The sequence below is a fragment of the Amblyomma maculatum genome, chromosome 3, assembly GCF_055883805.1.
Source record: "Amblyomma maculatum isolate TAMU_Amacu chromosome 3, ASM5588380v1, whole genome shotgun sequence".
NCBI classification, from domain to species: Eukaryota; Metazoa; Arthropoda; class Arachnida; order Ixodida; family Ixodidae; genus Amblyomma; species Amblyomma maculatum.
In genome coordinates this window covers 6,895,450-6,914,033 of record NC_139346.1, presented here as the reverse complement: position 1 = coordinate 6,914,033, position 18,584 = coordinate 6,895,450, and the positions used below count along the sequence as shown (strand labels likewise).

The following is an 18,584-nucleotide window of genomic DNA, read 5'->3' as shown; positions in this document are numbered from 1 at the left end:
CAGAACTTGGGCGAGCGCACTAAAAGCATGTTCGGAATGTATCGGCAGGAAGAAAGTAATTTATTGTTTCCGCTGTAAAAAGTGCGTTATTCTCTGAAAAACGACAGGACCGTACAGAAACGTGCACGCAAGATTTGAAGTGATCGATGGTGTGATCAGCTTTAACAGCGCTTAGTTTTCTTTAGCTCGCGTTCTTTGACACGTCGCTCTTTGCACTACATTGCCGGAGTGAGATAGATTGTTTACTAGGTGGAGGGTTTTTGCTGTGGCAGAAGCCTATTTCATTTACTTCACATACTTTACCACAAGAATCAACCTATTTTGCAGCCTTATCTTTCTTGTACTGCTTCAGCCTTGAAAAGAACAAAGTACATAAAAAAAAAGTTCTGTTGGCAGATAAAGATATGTATTCTGCGGCAAGTTCATGAACAAAAACAAAATGGTAATACACCCCAAGAAACTGAAGCTCCTCCTTGGCTAGCAGCAGCTGTGCCTGCAAAACCTTTCAATGAACTGCCTATCGACATTACTAGAATAAACTCTTTTGTTCTAGAAATGCCTTGATACAAGACTTCGTGTGGAGATTGTGGCCCATGCAGCTTTCACTTCAGGAGCCTTGCTCTTTGCAGATCACAAGAACACTGGTGGAAGGATGGATGCCATTCACTTGTAGCTGTTATCAGTCGGAACCGTTTCAACTCATCTTGTGGCGAGTATACAGTTCAAAATCTACAAAATGTTTCATGCATGGTAAGCAAATGATAGTAGCTTACTGATTGAAATAATAAAGATAATTTTGTTTCAAAGTGTGTTGTCCACTAATTATTTTATTAATGAAATGCTCCGACCAGAAAACGGTTGGTTTGCTCAACTGAGGAGAACATTCTGACTGAGCTACATGCGTTACAGCAATATGATTAGCAGCAGGTGCACTGCTCATCTCAGGCAGAGTGCTGAATTATGCGATGTGTATCAAAGAAAGCAGTACCACGCATTGGCTGCTAGATCTGTCAAATGTATACTTAGTGGAAACAAGATAAAGTAGACTTCAAATAGAGGCTACTTACTCATTAGCACCCATATAAGTGCAGCCATACAGGTAAAAAGAAAAGCTATATAAGTTTTCCAGAAGCTTCAGTAGTGAAAAATTTGACGTGGTCCAAGGAGTGAACCCTGGACTGTTACTCATGTGGGGCAGTTTGTCTACCAAGTCATCTAACCAGGACAACCAGTGGATGGTGGGGCTAGGCTGAATTTATCAACAATGCACAGGACTATAACTTATGTTTCGATCCCATGGACACCAAAAAGGCCTTCCAGAACTGGCCCTTTGTCTGATAGTGCACAGCTACATGGTACTATTGCTGCACAATTGTTACTAAGGGCCTTGCACTTGAATGTGTCCATTGGACCTGTAAAGGGAGAAAACATGGACCAAAATGTAACAATATGTATTAAATTAGATTATGGTGTAAAAAAAAATGTCTGATTTAGTATAGATCGAGCACTACAATATCCAAGAATTGAGGATTTATTTTAATTTGGCACTGAAATTGCATAAAAACGACTGAAGGAATCTCTTGCGGTGAAACACTGTCATCATCCCTGTAACCACGTAACCACGTCTCGGGAAAAAGTCTATAATTTTTTTAATTGCACGTGCTCTCTGTTCTTTAACAAGCACTCACCTTGTTTTATTGTATTGTTACATATATGATCTCACTAGTGACATAACAATATTTTGAGTGCTGTCCAGTGTGCCTGTCAATAAACTGAATCCAGCTTCAGCAGAGAGTGGCCTGGACTAAATTTGAAAGTCACCATCATGCTTGACATAGCTGAATTAGCCTGAACGTCGGTTTTGGTCCAAATCGGACGAAGTCAAATTTTGAGGGTGGTTTGGACCAAATTTGGGGATCATCATTGTGTTTGCCATTGCCAAATTTTGTCAGTGGGACAGCTCGATAAAAGCTTTGTCAGAGTTGGCTGACAGTGGCGGTGGCTGCTCACTTTGAAACAGTGGGCGTGTATGCTTCATTGATTCGGGGAAAAAAAAAAAAAAGACGGGCTTTCCGGATTTTCAGTGTGGGCGGAAGCCACATACTCATGAAGAGGATTCTGTCATCTTTCATGCAAGATAAAACCTGAATTCGGATAATTCAAACTTTAGCAAAGCAAGACCGTAGTCATGTGGTATTTTCTTTTCCTTTCATATTTGCACACTTTGTTTAAATGCTGGAAAAAACAATCATGCAGGAAATATGTTAGTAGAAAAAACTGGGTCATTTGTACTTGAACCCCCTCTAAAACTTAAGGGTACTTGGGCCTAAACTGAATATAAAAAAAAAAATAGAATAATTAATCTCAACTAATTCACCAATTACATAAAATATAAGGAATACTCCAAACAGAACTACACGAAGACGAATAATATGTCGTCGGTTTCAGTCGAATAATATGTCGTCGGCTCAGCCTTTTTTTTTTTTTTTAATCCTTGGTTTACATTACATAAAACTGTGCGTGCACGTTTGGTCTATTCACCAACATGACAGTGGCCACCAATTTGCTGTTCATGGAGCGTTGCAAAAAACTGCTATGCATGTCTCATCGGCTCACCACGATTTACTCGGGATTTCTTAGCAAAAGCTATCTTCTGGGCAATAAAACGGCACGTGTGAGGTCATGTAAATACCCCTCTGTAAGCTTGTCATGAATAGCCAACAAAAGAATAAAAAACAGACAAATTATGAATAACCAAATTTATTGCTATACACAACAGCACTTGCAGTCTTAAAATGTGAAAGTGCTCAGAAAGACAAGGACAAACGCTTTTGTCTCGTCCACTTCTCTTGTCCTTGTCTTTCCAAGCACTTTCAAATTTTAGGATGCTATACTAGTTAACCCAGCGAACAACTTTGTTAAGCACATGCAATGTAGCTCTGCTATAGACCTTTTTCCAGTCGCGCCTCTTCTTGCAGACGTCAGGCAAGGTATGTTTGGCAGGGCGGGTTACCGAGGCTCCCTCACATATTTTCTGCAGAAATTCTTTCACAATAGTAGGGTGGGTTTATTTTCCAAGCGGCACTTGATCTCTTAGAAGGCAAACCTGGCAGCGTCTTTTTGTTTGTTGCAATAGCAGGCAGGGAAAATGTATGTGGTCCTGAGGGCCAAGTACATGCTAGCAATGCATGTAATTATTGCGCAACAGTTTGTCGCGTCAATGACCCAGCAGACATCTTTCATGGTTTTCGCACACGCAGTGAACTGCTGCCCTACTATGTAGAAATAGAGAAGAAGGCTTCGCACATGTGCAGTAGCATTACTGAAAATAAGTCAATTGGACCTTTTTCCATTTTATCCTGTCTCCTGCAGCCACCAATATCCTGTGCAGCCACCACTTTGCAGCAATGAACTAGGGTCACTCAGGATTGCAGTGCCTACTGAAGAGATCAGAAGTGAATGGCCCACATACTAGGGGCAATGCCTGACACCCCTGAGTGCTGGGAACGGTTCATAAAGAGCATTTTCATAGGAAGTTTTGCTGTAGGAAAAACAAATTTAAGGACGGTTAGTTCGACTGACTGCAGACGAAATTCACTCACCAATGTATTACTACTCTCATTGTGCACTGTGGTGGCTTGGTCATTGGGTGCTTGACTACAGAGCCTGGAAACCCGGCTTCGACCCTTGCCATGTTACAATAGAGACAAAATGCAAGGTGCCCACGTGCTGTGAGATTTCAGAGTACATACATTCAAGAACCTCACTTAGTCATAATTATCTGCATCCCTCCACTACAGCGTCCCTCATAGCCAGTCAATTTGGAATGTTTCAACCAATCCAATTTTAATTCCATCGTTTTTTCACTCTCCAATTATTCCAATCCCGATTATATTCTATTTCTATTCGTCGTGGCTTTTGGTTCAACTTTGCTAAATCTTTCGTGTCCAAATATCTCCCTCCTCTCCCATAAATGGAGGGCGGGAAATACCTCTTAACACCACCTGCCACAGTTACACGGTGAAGGCTTCGCATGTTGGACACTGCTTCGAAGGTTGGACACTGAAGCAAATGCTGTTGCATCAGTACTAGTATAGTTCATTAGATTAGGCGGATGGGAGCAGAGATACCAAGTAGTGAGGAGCAGTGCCAAGAGAGGGTGTGCATGTTCTGCCCCTTGAACGATCGTGACTGTCATGATTGTAAATGAAATGCTAACCTCCATTTCCTCGGCTTATCACAGCTAAGACATTGAAGTTGAGCCCATGTCCTCTGTGGCAACAGAGGTACCTTGTGTCAAATAGGTATGACTGCACAGGGCAGTAATGCTTTGTCACTACCATTTTAATGCGTCAGCATTATGTAGGTATGTCGGCAGTTTCATGTCACCAGAATTGTCATCAATTATCTTTGAACGAAACAAGTTATAAGAAAAAGAATGGTTGCATTAGATAGAGAACCAAGAAATCTTGCTGGGGAAATAATTTGATGCATGTGGGTTAACTAGGTAATTAATTAGGGGGGTAATGGCGACATCCAAACGGGTCACGTGGTAGTGACTTCCAGTGGCAGCAAATTTGAAATGTTTGAAACGTGAATGAGCGGGAAAGGGCGCGATTTGCATGCACAAATGGTAGGAATGGTTAGAAAGTGTAATCAGAGGTAATAGAGGTAATCAGCCAACTTCAATCTGAAAAATTCTGAGAGTGCTGCAGAATCTGCAGTGGAGAAATGCGAATGCCTGAGCATTGCTGCTGCACATGGTACATCGCACGCCCCTTATTGAACACAACCAGTGTTCCATTGAACGCATCACAGTTCACCACCCTTCTATAATTGGTTTACAGGAAAGGAAAGGCGCAGTATCTGTTACTCGCGGAATCCCGCTGACACATCTTGCGGACAACACAGCAATGAGCATGCTTACGCATTTCTCCAGTGCACATCCTGCAGTGTTCTCGAAAATGTTCTGCTAAAAGGAGTGAAACACCAATTATGCAGTGTTTTTGATGTCAGGCGACGTCCTTCAAACTTGTGTTTGAAGTGCAGCCTGGACTGCCCTTGACTGTTCTTGGTGCTAAGAAACTGCACTAGTTCTATCGCTGGATGAAAGTGTTCCAACCCTAGTTCTCCCATTCAGCACCATTAAAGGCTTCGTCCCCCAGAAAAGCCATTGTCCGCATTATGAGCAAAAAATCATGGGCACGGCTCTGGCAAGTGGTAGCTGGCAGACGACATGGTCATGCATGGCTAGTCATTGAGTTGTGTGATGGCATGAGACGTGGCATGGCCGAATTGGTAGGCGCTGCCAACACAGGTGTGACATGGAAGGGTGAAATCGGAATCCAGCCCTTCAGGACCCCTAGGCCACGAAGATACCTTTGTGTGGCTTGGTTAAAATGGTGCTTTAGATCTTTGTCGCGGTGGTTTTATAATGTGGTATCTTGCGACTATGTATGGGAGAATGCAGCCGCAAGTTAAAAGCTTCTGAACAAGTGGGTCCACAAGGAAAACCGGCAACTGGCGCCATTAACGCTGGCATGCCATGACCTTAAAGGAAGAGTTTAAGTCCCTTCCCCCAATATTTTTCATTTACAAGTTAGCGCTTTACCCTGTGTTTCTGTTTTGCACTTCAGACCTCACCAAAATGAGTAAACCCCACTAACTAGTCCAAGAAACAGCCCATGTATTCATTTCCTTTTTTTATATAAATTTGTCTTGTTCATGCAGAGAATACAGAACTGTAATAAAAGAATTTGTTGAATGCTGCGACAGTTATAGTACTCTCCGCTGAGTTCCAGAAATTTCACAGAGTACAGAAGCTCAACATAAAATATCAGAAAAAATAAACTGGAACAATTGGTTAGAAAAGCTGCCCTTGCAGCATCCTTCTTTGGCTGTGCCTTAAGCGCGGCTGCACAAGAGGAGGACAACAAAGAATGTACTGGGCCGGAGGCACGTGCTGCCACAGCTCAGTAGTTTGGTTATGCCTTAAAATGTGTGGGAAGCTTATATTTCCCTGCGACCTAGAGCACCACATCTACAACTGATTGCCTCGGACTGGAGGATGACTGAAGCCGGCACCTGCTCTACAGAGCCGCCCTTACTCTCGCAGAACGTTTCATCATTACATCTTTGCCTTTCACCCTTCTGACCCCAGAACCCGCAAATGTCGTTTCTCCAGATTGAGGCACAACTCGGCCCTTACCGTTAGAGGTGTGCGAAGGCTCGGTTTAGCCCAAAAGCTCGTACTCTGGCCGCTCAGAAGCTCTGTGCCTCAAGCTTGGGCGGGGCCAGGCCAGACACACCAATCCAGAGTATTCACAACATTTTTAAAGGCACGAATATGGTTGTGGTGTGCTAGGCGTCACAATACAGCAGTATTTTGCAGCATCCTTCCCACACAAGAGTGTGTGAATTCTCTATACAGATGTTTATGCACCTTTACACCACACTCCCCTGGCATGAACAGATCTTTGCTAGCTGTCAACGACCAAGCAGAAGGGCTGCTTGTGGGCTGTCGAATTTTGACTTTTGTCTCTTCCTCTTCGGCAGATGTTTAGGTATCAGTTTCCAGATTCGCGGTATGCTGTCAGCTCTTCCACGTCTGTTGTGCCAGGCCTCAACAAGCCTCAGTAGAAATGGGCCGTAGCACCTAGTCAAAGCATCTGCGGTCCACGACCTTGTCGGTGCCATGAAAGACACGCAGTGAGCAAGATAAGCTTACCGATTACTTGGCCATAGAATCAACCCCTTGCTCAGAGGCCGCGTGTTTTTGGTGAAGTGAGGAAACCATGTACCTAAATCTTTCCTTTCTTGCTAAGAACACATTATTCATTGCAGCCACAAAATACAGCAGTAAAAAGAACTTCAGTGTTGCTGGATTCACAATCCAGGAGTGCCACAAATGTCTTAAGCATTCATCAATGCATAAATTGTTCTTGCATAATAATATAAAAAAATTAATATAATTCTATGTTGTGCTGTGCCTCTATATTCTACAAATTTCAATCTTAAACGCGACAACTGAGCATTTCAAGGTCAACTCATTATTTGGAAATTATTTCTTTCTGTATCATTCTGGGCCAGACCAGGGCCTTAAAGGGCCATTAAACAATATTTGCTCTAATATTCTAGTGAAAGAAATTTATAGAGATGGTCTTTGTGAGTATTTGAGTCAAATTTAAACACTTTGCGTGGAGACAATTGGCAACTAATTTTTAAAAAGTGCTCCTGGTTAAAGCTCTCAACTGATTAGGGCGACATGTTCCCCCGCGCAAACCTCCATCGGGGCTTGCTGGTTGTGCCCGCTCACTGGATGCTCCCAGGTGACCCGGGCAGAATGGAACGTGGTGGGGTGCCGTCTCAGCTTGTTTTCATTTTTTTTTTTTTCTTCCATGGCGGCGTGCGTCAGGTTAAGCGTGCAGAGGACGAGCGCCATTTCAGTCGCCAATATTTTCGGTATTACTGACACTACCATAAAAATTTGTGTGTTGCAAACAGGACTGATAGGATACCTATATCTAGAGTGCGTTTTCCAGTTTTCGTAAATAGCTCTTCGTGGGCCCTTTAAGTCTGAACACGTTGCCATGCCAGACTCTGGTCTGTAGCACAGATTCCAAGCTAGCTCGGGCTCAGAATTTCGGCCCGTGCACATCTCTACTGACTGCATCACCTCACAAGGTGATTTAGTACAATCATGTCGTATCTGCGCTCTCTCCTGACATGATCAGTGACCTGCAGAATATTCTTATAAACTCATGGGAGATGCCCTCATCAGCACCTCAAGACCAAAGTACCCGAGAGAACTATGGCGTAAGAACGCTCTCACCTACAGCAGCTCCTTACTGGTGGACCTTGACGACTGTCGCCTTTCACAACTGCTTCACCGGATTTGGCAGCTCCTCGGTGAGGACTCACCACCCATGTTCCGCTGCTTCGAGAGCTCTTCTTCAGCTCTTGCTGATGCCCAAGCATCTGCATCTTGCCTTCCCAGCGGCCAGTGACAACCATGGAGCTGACCAACCAGGTTCATGAGGTGGCCTTCCAGCAAGCCACAGCTGTCTCACCACTGGCAGACTCGGCAATTTCCTGCCTCGAGGCCTGTACTGATGAGCTTACTACCTCAGTTGACACACTCAGGAGCCTGTCCCAAGAGACCATTTACCATATTCCAGTCACCACTTTCCATCGCGCACAAAGAGCCATAACTTAACACTGCTGGTATGACTGGCAATTCCTACATCCTGCCACTAAGTGCATGTCTCGTGGTTGGGAAAAACCCCTCAAGACCATTAATGGCAACTCGTGGCTCCCCAATGTGGCCACCTTTCGTGGTTTGGTTTGTGGGGTTTAACGTCCCAAAGCAACTCAGGCTATGAGAGACGCCGTAGTGGAGGACTCCAGAAATTTCGACCACCTGGGGTTCTTTAACGTGCACTGACATCGCACAGCACACGGGCGCCTTCCTTTTTGCCTCGATCGAAAAGCGGCCGCCGAGGCCGGGAGTCGATCCCGCGTCCTTGGGAACAGTAGTCGAGTGCCGTAACCACTGCGCCACCCCGGCGGGGTCCCTTTGTGGTAATTGACAAGACCTGTCATAATCCGTTCCTTGTCAACAATGGTGCAGAGGTCAGCGTGATCCTTAAAAAAAAAGCCATCTTGCCTAGCTGGCGGGGCAATCGCAACGGGCTGCCATCCCTTCGACCATAGTGACATATAGACTTCGCTCCCTCACCCTCAACTTGGTACCCTGCCACACATTTTGATGAGCGTTCGTCATCGCTGATGTTGACCCAATCATCAGCGCATATTTCTTATCGTACTTTCACTTGGGCTTCATTCAGCATGCAGCCCGACAGACAGCTTCACTCGGCTATCTATATCTGGCGTCGAGTCTAACCTTGTCCCCACTGGCATCGGCATGCTGATACCATCACCTCCTTTGAGAACATCCCGGTGTGACTTCAGTAACTGGCAAAGCGTTTCAATCTCACCCAGCCACCAAAGCATATGGTGTGACCACCACCACCAGCACGATCACACCTCTTGTTTGGTGGTCACCTGCTAAACGGGAGTTCAATCATGATGCAACTCGACATTATACACCCATCATCCAGCGCATGGGCTTCATTCCATCTCATATCTAAAAAAAGATCCAAGTGACTGGCGTCCGTGCAGTGACTATGAAGTGTTGAATGCCAAGACTGTCCACGACAGCTATCCACTGCTTCACATCACATCTGAATGGCTGCACCATTTTCAACAAAGTGGACCTGGTTAGGCACATCACCAGATACCCACTGTGTTTGCCAGCATACCTAAAGCAGCCATCACAACTGTGTTTGGGCTGTTAGAGTATGTGTGGATGCCCTTTGGACTTCAGAACCCAACTCAAACCTTTCAGCAGTTCATTGCTAAGGTCACAAGAGGCCTCCCAGCTGTGTTCGCATACATCGATCATTGATGTATGCAAACACAGTCAGCAATATGTCTATAGATAACGAGAACTACCTGCGTGCAGTTTACAGCACCTCCAACAGCACAGCCTGGTTGTGAATTCTGACAAGTGCGTATTCGCTGTTTTCATGCTCACTATTTGAGCCATCACAACTTATAGCTGAATTGCCAATTGCTAATATTTACTTATTTGTCAACTTTTGCAAGAGTGAAATTCTCGCGGGAACAAAAAAAAAAAAAATTCCTTTGCAGGGTTCGACTGCATGTGCTCCACATTTTGACGGTTGAAAATGAAACTTGCAGTGCTCCGCAACCATTATGATCTGCTGAAGTGGACTAAAGCATAAGTCAATGCAATGGGTGCCAGAGGTTTATATGTGAAATACCCCATTTTTACTTTCAAATGAGGAAGTGCTTACTGAGGAGTTCGAGGAAGAGAGAGATGCGTGCAGACTGTTCTGGGCTTTGGGCCGTTTGCAAGCAGCCTTCATTATTCAAACGTTGACCTGTATTAAACCCATTTCATCCGCTACATTTGGTGGAGGTGCTGGGTAAAACATCCTGGGAATCCAGCCAGTGCCTCGTCGCAGCCGCCATGTGGCAGGTGTTTGCCACCTTTATCTTCTCAAGAGAACCTTCCAATAGCTACCATCCAAGCGACGCAGACTCAGGAACAGTGAGCTGAAGAGACGACGACCTAGAGATCAGCAAAGCGGCTCAGAACGGCTCAGCTTACTGAAGTGAGCCGGCTCACTTGAACGGTTCACCGGCTCACTTAAGCCTGTGTCGCTCAGGAGCGAACAGTGGTCTATTGGAGAGAGAGAAAGCCAACTCTGCCTCTCTCTCGTTCACTGATACGCACCCATTCGACCTCCCGAAACTTAACGAAAGCGTGGAAATATTTGTGTGTCCATCCTATCTCCCCTAATGGTGACTACATCCATATTTTTTTAGACTCGATTCTTACTCTTTATGTCCACTATATTTACTGGAGGTGCACCCATTTCCCAAGAGAGGACTTCGTTCTTTTGGTACCCTATCGTTTCAAAATTATCTGAATAACATTGGCCATCATTAAACACACTGAGAATTATCCTTAATAAATACTTCGGGCCATCAATCTCTAGCCCAAAATCTCTTGTGGACTGACTGTTAATAAATACTGACAGTGACAATGTAAACAGATATAGATGGTGAATTATAAATATAGAGAAAGCAGATTACCTGATTCGAGGTCCCTCTTATATTGCCGGAGACAGTGAACTCAGGAGGAGCCTGAAGTATAATGTAAATGCATCATTTTTTTTAATGCAGTGTGTGCTTTGTAGCTCGAGTCCGCGTTAGTCCTTTTTCACTTTCTAAATCCCCCCTCCCCCCACATGCTTTCTCTAGCTGATTCGTTTTTCGTATATTCCTATAACCCTGTTCAACTTTGCGACAGTTTTTCTCAATGCCCACAGCTCTCAGCGCCCCGGCTTCTCCCACTGCTTCCTTTATTCCTGGCAGCAGGTTTCTGGCCCAGTACCCTAACCCAAACTTGTTCAACCTTCCTGTTTTTGCCGCCACATACATACACCGACCGTATTTAATTAATTCATTCATTTTGTATCTACTTCAAGCCGAATCGCTCGCCATTCATGCTGTGAAGTGTGGTTTTAATTTTCATAAAGCATCTGTTCCCGTTTTGAGCACACGACGCGCTGCAGTCAGTGCTGTTCATGACTGAACCAGATATTTTTTTTCTGCTGGGCTGGCTGCGGAAGGGGCCATGCATTCCACATTCGCCCTGTTGTAATGCAGCTTGAGAAAACTATACATAGCAATTATTGAAAGCAAAACAAAAGACGCACAAAAACAGCGGCGACCACCCGAAGCATACATACATTGCGGCTGCCAGGTCGCCGGCGCGGAGCCTCGACACGGCGCCGAAGCAGCCGACCAACTACGTGCGAAGGATTGTGCAGACAGCACTCTTTTTTCTTTTCTTTATATGCCGGCCCAATCCACCTGTGCCTGACCACTGGAGTTGCTTTCTCGTACTGCTAATAGATGGCGCTAAAGTAGCAGCAAACAGAAGACCTAACTCTGGCAGAACGGTTCCTAACAGCACTCCAAAAGAAACGCTGCTTACGGTTCCCGATGGCTCACTGAACCAGCGGCTCTCCAAAAGAACCACTGTTCACTAAGCGACTGCTCTCCAAAAGAGTGGCCGCTCAGTGAGTCGCCACTCATTCTCGCTCTTTTAAAAAAGCGGCTCGGTCAAAAGACAGTCGAAGGCGAGGAGATGTTTGCGAGGAAGGGTGGGAAGCATGGCCTCAGAGATCACCCCCGCAAGCGTGGGGATGATCTCGGAGGCAATATGGGACAGCAGACACTTTCTCACAACACTAATAGATGGCGCTGAATTCAGAGGATAGGGAGCCTACATGTTGCGCCGCGGCGCCCGGCTTAGGGTGGTGACATCTCATGCTAGGGTTCCCTATTTTGGCTAAAAACGGCAGTCAGGCTTGGTGGGCCGCCATGTTGGTTCCCAGTTAGTGCGGAAGCACTTAAGCAGGTATGACAGCGATACATCTATAAAGGATGATCATGCACAATGAAGAAAAAATACAGGACTCCGTCGCGCCGCAAAGGAGTCCTTTGTTCCCCTTACTTTTTCTTTCTTGTCAGTGTCGAGACTTCCCACAGTATTTGGTTTCTAGTATTTGGTTTCAGTATTTAATTTCTAGGGGGCTTCGCAGGACAAAGGCTATCGATCGAACGGAGCTTCAAAGCAGTGGAGAGACTGCTAGAGGTTTTGGAGGATATGCAGGAGGTGCGCCTGCCAAAGACACCCTAAATCTGCGTACCAGGCTATTAATGGAAGGCTGAAAAGAGTGGGCATACTGAATAGGGTTAATAAAATCTGTTGTGCTCCAAGCAGTTAAAGAGGCAAAGACACCAGACCTCTCCCAGGCCTCAAAGAGCAGAAGCGGCTTGGTGCCTGAATATCCAAGAATGATGAGCGGACAGCACACAGGGGTGCAACAGCTGCACCAATTGCATATTTTGATACGGCTACATATTTCTGCACCAAGCTGTGCATTAAGCGTGAAATTTGCGCCATGCTGTGCCAAAATGCCCCGACTATCCACAAAAGTTTGCCATACTCAGTGACAACTTTCTGCGGCCGTGATATAACCAATCACGATGCTTCAGACACTGTAGCATGCGTCACTGGCATTTTAGTTTTATTTTGAGATGGCGTCATGGCATTCCAATGGCTACTCATATTTTCTTTGCATCCATGTGCTTTCACCGCTTTCCAGTTCAGTCACTGTCTATGCGCTGAAGGAACCCTATAACGCAAGTGGGCTGTTTGTGACAAGGCACCACTGCTATTGCTTCCGTGGTGGGCCGTAGTGGTACTTGTGATTTTGGAGCAATACTTCAACCCTGCATTTTAAGTGCTGCATGTTTTTATTGGATGTATCTTAGTTTTTTATGCGGCTCATGGAAGTTTTCGATATCCTGTTGGTTCATTCATGTACACTAAGGTTATTTCTATACTGTCTTGTCGATAGACTCACTTTCCCATCATCAGATAGTGTAGGAGGTGGCTTCCGTGTTTCATCATCAGCCTGACTATACCCACTGCAGGGCGAAGGCCTCTCCCATCCACTTGACCCCTGCAAACTTCTCAACCTCATCCGCTGCCCCCTGCTACGCTTTCCTTCCCTTGGAATCCAGTTTGTTACCCTAAGCGACCATCGGTTATCCTCTCTTCGCATTACATGTCCTGCCCATGTCCATTTCTTCTTCTTAATTTCCACTAGAATGTCGGTAACTTGAGTTATTTCTCTGACCCACTCTGCACGCTTCCCATCTCTTAATGTTACCCCTACCATTTTTCGTTCCATAGCCCTCTAAGTTATCCTCAACTTAAGTAGAACCCTCTTGGTTAGCCTCCACGTTTCAGCCCCATAGGTGAGTACAGGTAAGATGCAACTGTTGCATACTTTCCTCTTGAGTGATACCAATAAGCTGCTAGTTATAATCTGCGAGTGCTTGCCAAATGCGCTCCATCCCAATCTTATTCTTGTTATTTCCTTTCTATGGTCCGGGTCTGCGGTCTACTACCTGTCCTATGTAGACATATTCGCCTACTACTTCCAGTGCTTCGCTACCTAACGTAAACTGCTGTTCCTTCCCGAGGCTGTTGAATTTTAAGCCTACCTTTCTACTTTTCCTGTCTAAGTCATCAATCATTATTTGCAGTTCATCCCCCGAGTTACTTAGCAAGGCAATGTCATCAGCAAATTGCAGATTACTGAGGTAATCTCCATCTACCCTGATCCCTAACTGCTCCCATTCCAAGTCTCTGAATACTTCCTCTAAGCAAGCTGTGAATAGTACTGGGGAGAGCGTGTCTCCTTGTATAACACCTTTCTGTATGGGAATTTTGTTACTTTTTTATGCAGAGCTATGATTGCTGTGCACCCACTAAATATATCTTGCAGCACTTTCACGTACGACTCGTCTACCCCCTGATTTCGCAATGCCTGCATCACCGCCGAAGTTCGTGCTAATACAACTGGAGGTGGAACATGTGAAATTTATTTCGAACATCAGAAGGTCGAGAAACGCACAGCAGCCTAGCTATTGAATTCCATAATGCCGTAGTGGAGCCCAAGACTGCCAAAATTAACATTTATGCATGCTGCAACATTGAAGTACTATAAGGTATGCATTGTGCATGAAATACCTAACCTAATAATCGTCCACCTCTCCTTAATCAAAATATTGTGTCAAAGCCACCGCCAGTCTACAAGAAGTATAATTTACAAGCCGAAGATGTGCTCGCTCGTCGGCTTTCTTTGCTTAAAACTTGCGTTCGGCATTTGCCATTTCGCCTTTTGGTCGGCGTTTCTTTTTGTCTGTTTCTGTATTTGCTTTTTAATCAACATTTTGTCTTTGCACTGCGCTCGCTTCTGGACACAAGCTGATCGCAGTCACTGCTTCAAATTAAGCTCTTTCGGAGCTGCCCTCGCACGACACGAGCTGTGGATTTCGCAGAGAGTAAAACAATGTTTTTTGAGCCTTGCAAGCAATATAAAGTCCCATGATTAAGGTTGTCAAACCGTGCTAAATGAAAAAAAAAAAAAAAAGGCATATTCTCTAGCTTTTTTTATTTAGCCTCTTCAATTTTATGATTCACATTTTTGTGTGTGTGATAGCATGCCTAGCAGTACAAAAAGCTTATTTACAAAAATAAATATACGCAGCATCGGTGATAGGTGGCCTTTGTTAGATTTCCTTTGGATCGCATTCATACAGTCCGATATTCACACCTCTTCATTCTTTTGTGCCGAAAGCAAAGTTTCTTCCATGTTTAACAGCTCCAAAATTTGAATTTTTTTTTCTTGTGAGCTGCTCCAAATATGAATTTTATTGCTCTAAAACGAAGATTTTGCTGCTCCAAAAATCGCTACAAATCTTATTTGAGCTTTTGCACCCCTGAGTACATCCTTTTAATGAACCACAGTGTGAGTAATCAGTAGTCTTTCTTGAATGGTTAGTAATAGTGCTGGCTCACTATTTCCTTATCTCAGCATCATTCCACATTACAGCAATGTGGTGGGTTCGAATTCCACTCCCAATTTTCTCAAATGTGTACCAGCTATGGCCCAGCCTGGTGCTTGGCTTACCAGGGCTCATGGCTTAGGAAAGGAGGAAAAAGGAACTGCATATGGGCTTCTGCTGCACGAAGCGGACTTAGGGTTGTCTAATGGTGGAACGAATCGTGAATTTTGGTTCATGACCCTTTTCCTGAAGTGAACTAGAATACCTTTCTCAAGCATCTTATCCCAGAAGAGCCGAGAATCAGGCCGGGAGAAATCTTGTACCCACCAGCACCAGGATCGAAACTGGTACCTCCTGAATGTGAGGCAGATTCTGTCACAAGGCCATCATGTCTTGGTGGGGTAGTAGCCCTTGCTCGGGTTCTCGTTCTAATGGTGCTCAACGTGGCTTTGGAAGATCTTAAAAAAGCTTAATGATCGTTCATGAATTCAGAAAGGCCTTGGTCAAAGGTGCGCTGGTGTATGCAGTACATTTTCGTCTTTTCTTTTTTTTTTTTTTTACAGAGCACTTGGGGTGGATTCACACACCAGATCCGTGTCATTCCGTGATGATTATGGTTAAAGGATAATACTAAGTTTGTTCTTGAAAGAACTGACCAAGCTAGAAAAAATTTCATTGCAAGAAGACATCAGTGCTCAGCATACTCACCAATGTTCTTGAAAAAAAATAATATACACTGGGACGAGCTGTCTGAAAATTTTCAGGAACCTCATAGCTGTGCTTTTTATTTCTGAAACTTACCCATTGTCAAATATGTTAAACTAGCATGTAGAACAATGTTTCTGTAACACTGATAGTCTTTACCTGAACACACTCGCACACACACAAAAACTGGATCGGTGAAATTTTGTGTTTAGCTCTGCACAAATTTAGTTAAGCGGCAACAAATTTCATGGATATATATTTTATAGACAAATAATGGCATGAAAACTAAAAGAACAGTGGGCAATTAGATTATGTACTGACCAAAAATATTTTGTCATTTTTGTTTTCTTGGGGTATTGTACTAAACTTAAATCTAACATATTGGACCAGCCAAAGACACGGGAACACAAGAAAAAGAAATGCTGCGCATTCAGAAGGTACCAGGTTTGATTCCAGGTGCCGCCAGGTACTCAACAGTTTTCCAACTGGTACAGGATTTCCTCCGACCTGATGCTTGGCTCTTTTGGGGTGAAATGCTTTGGAAATGGGTCTCAGACCAAACAGTGTTGTCCCATGTACTTCTTTGTATTGAGTTCCCATGTCCTTGGCTTCCCATGTCCATGTCCAGCAAGTTAAGTTTGCACCAACTGGTCTACACTATGTAAAAAAATATATATCAGGAAGCACTACAGATATGTCGCAATAATACTAGCTGTGCCCCCCCCCCCCAACAGGGTAGGTCACCCCTGGTACCGTGGTAAATATGCTCTCAATGACCTCATTGGATTTTCTCCCTGTCCATTGCCCGGACAGACTGTTTCCATATTGGGACATAGATACATGTTTTAGTGAAGGCCTCCAGAAATTTCAACAACCTTGTCTTTAAATGTGTGTCAACATCGCACAGTTCACGGCATTGCTTTTCGCCTCCATTGTAAAGGGACTGCCGCAACCAGGATTTCATCCCGTGTCCTTGGGTTTAACAATTGAGCACCCTAATCCTGTGCCACCGCAGTGGCTATTACCTATGTGGGGACGGAATCAAGATGATGAACAAAAGCTGCAAATCGCCTCCAAGGGATTCCTGTTTCAGCACACGCGCCAGACAGGGAAGGGCCTGGAAATCAGAAGATTGCAATAAATGCCGGCTCCTGGTAAAGGTAAGACATGAATGATCCCGCTGCAACACAGAAGGAAAGTATAATGCTAGTAGCTGTCGCATGGCACTCACATGGAAACATTTAATGTTCTATCAGTAAAATAAATTGGCCTCAACCAAAAAGAGCAAATAAAATTTGCCCCTAGTGTCAGCAGTGCATTTGCTGTTTGCAAGATAACATATAGGAAAGCGTGAATATGATTTGGCAGTGTAAACCAAAGAAACACGCAGATGAAGAAATTATAAAACAAACTTATCATTTCCATGTGCGTTCCTTTCGTTCTTGGCCTGTTCGCACAGCCAAACCACACTGCAGTGGTGTGCCAGCTAGCCCATCAAAGCATGCTACTGGAAAGCTCTTCGAGCAATTATACAATTCTATTTTCTACCACGACAGGCCTACGTGGGCACTAGTATCTCTATATGGGACAGACTGGTTCAGCCTAGTCCCACCTTGTGCACCTGAATGCCCTCTCACTGTATTTGACAGCTACTGGAAAATATGCACCAGCATTCATTTTGTTAACGCGCTACAGCTGAAAGAAGCGATTTCACCAGCTCTAGTCAGGAATACAAAAAGGATCTATACAATGGCCACAGAAATAGCACTGTCACTGAGTAGATTTGCTGGTGAACATTGAAAAACATTTTTTTTACCGTGCCCATCAACAGCAATTACCTTGTATGGTGCACAAGACAATATACAGTCATAACTAGAAACAGAATTTGAATTCACCTAGAGTTGATGCAAAAATGTCATTAATATTATCACGCTTAGCTAAAATGTAGCTTAGCTAAAATGTAGTCGTATGACCGGGTTAGTCCTATCTAGTGGTCAGAACAGTCCGGCAGATCTGTATACTGGCACCCCCACCCCCCTCACCCTTTTCTACTGCTTTGGCTGTCACGGTGCTGACCGAAATGCATGCCCAGTGCCAGCTTCATAAATAAGGTCACTTCGATTTCATATAGTAGCGCTCTTGTGGAGCAACCTGTTTTTGCCAGCACACATTTTGTACCCACCTTTCATGAGGCACAAGGCATTCATGGTGCAGGCGAGCCCATGAGCAGAAGCTGCGACGTAGCCAAGATCCCAAAATCGCTGTGCAGCAAGAGGATTTCGGCACACACTGAAACAAAAAATAGAAATGGTTGCTGTTGCTAAGACAGGGCTATTCGGGAGCAAAACGGAGGCGCACTCGAAAATGAGCCGCCGGCGACCGATCGAAGCATGGATATTGAAGGGACTGCTTCCTGGCGCACGGAAAAGAGCTTCGTAGATCCTCTACGCTTCACTAGAAGCCACCGACTCACAGCAAGATGCCGCAAAAAGAATTGAGATCACTTAGCAATAACGCATCGATGCAGAAAAACTTTCCAGACAAGCTGTAACGTGAGAAGAGCGGCGCCATGAGCTCTCCTAAATTGGCGAGGAAAGTACGGGATGCCACCGTAAGTGTTTTGCGCTGCATTTTCGCTGTACTTACGAAAGTCTGAAGAAACTTGCAAGGATGGGTGCCGCCCAGTCTATTTTGCAGAATACATTCCAGTCTGGTCAATCTGAAACACGGCGCGAACAAGCCTCCCGCTTGCTTGTACCACTGCGCGCCAAAATTGAAAAGGAAAAAAGAAAAAGCACCTGCGGTAGGGTGGCTAGGCACCCTACCTGCGGTGCCTGCGGCTGCGGAGGCGGCGATAA

At 44.7% G+C, this 18,584-nt stretch overlaps 2 long non-coding RNA genes across 5 annotated transcripts in view; one reads left to right on the top strand and one right to left on the bottom strand.

Moving 5' to 3' along the window:
• The window catches only part of LOC146194174 (uncharacterized), a 22,441-nt gene extending 21,682 nt beyond the window's left edge, over positions 1-759 (top strand). For both annotated transcript variants that reach the window (XR_014705766.1, XR_014705764.1), the window contains one exon: positions 630-759. This is a non-coding gene — a long non-coding RNA (uncharacterized LOC146194174). The remainder of the gene's footprint in view (positions 1-629) is intronic.
• Positions 9-18,584, bottom strand: LOC146194173 (uncharacterized). Of its 3 annotated transcripts, none has more exons than XR_014705760.1 (5): positions 18,373-18,584; positions 17,909-18,015; positions 16,752-16,843; positions 10,684-10,734; positions 9-1,412 (listed from the first exon to the last, which is right to left on the bottom strand). It is a non-coding gene; the product is annotated as an uncharacterized LOC146194173 (long non-coding RNA). The 3 variants fall into 3 exon arrangements; XR_014705761.1 differs by lacking the exon at positions 9-1,412 and adding an exon at positions 6,992-10,140; XR_014705759.1 differs by lacking the exons at positions 9-1,412; positions 10,684-10,734 and having other exon boundaries at positions 10,789-16,843.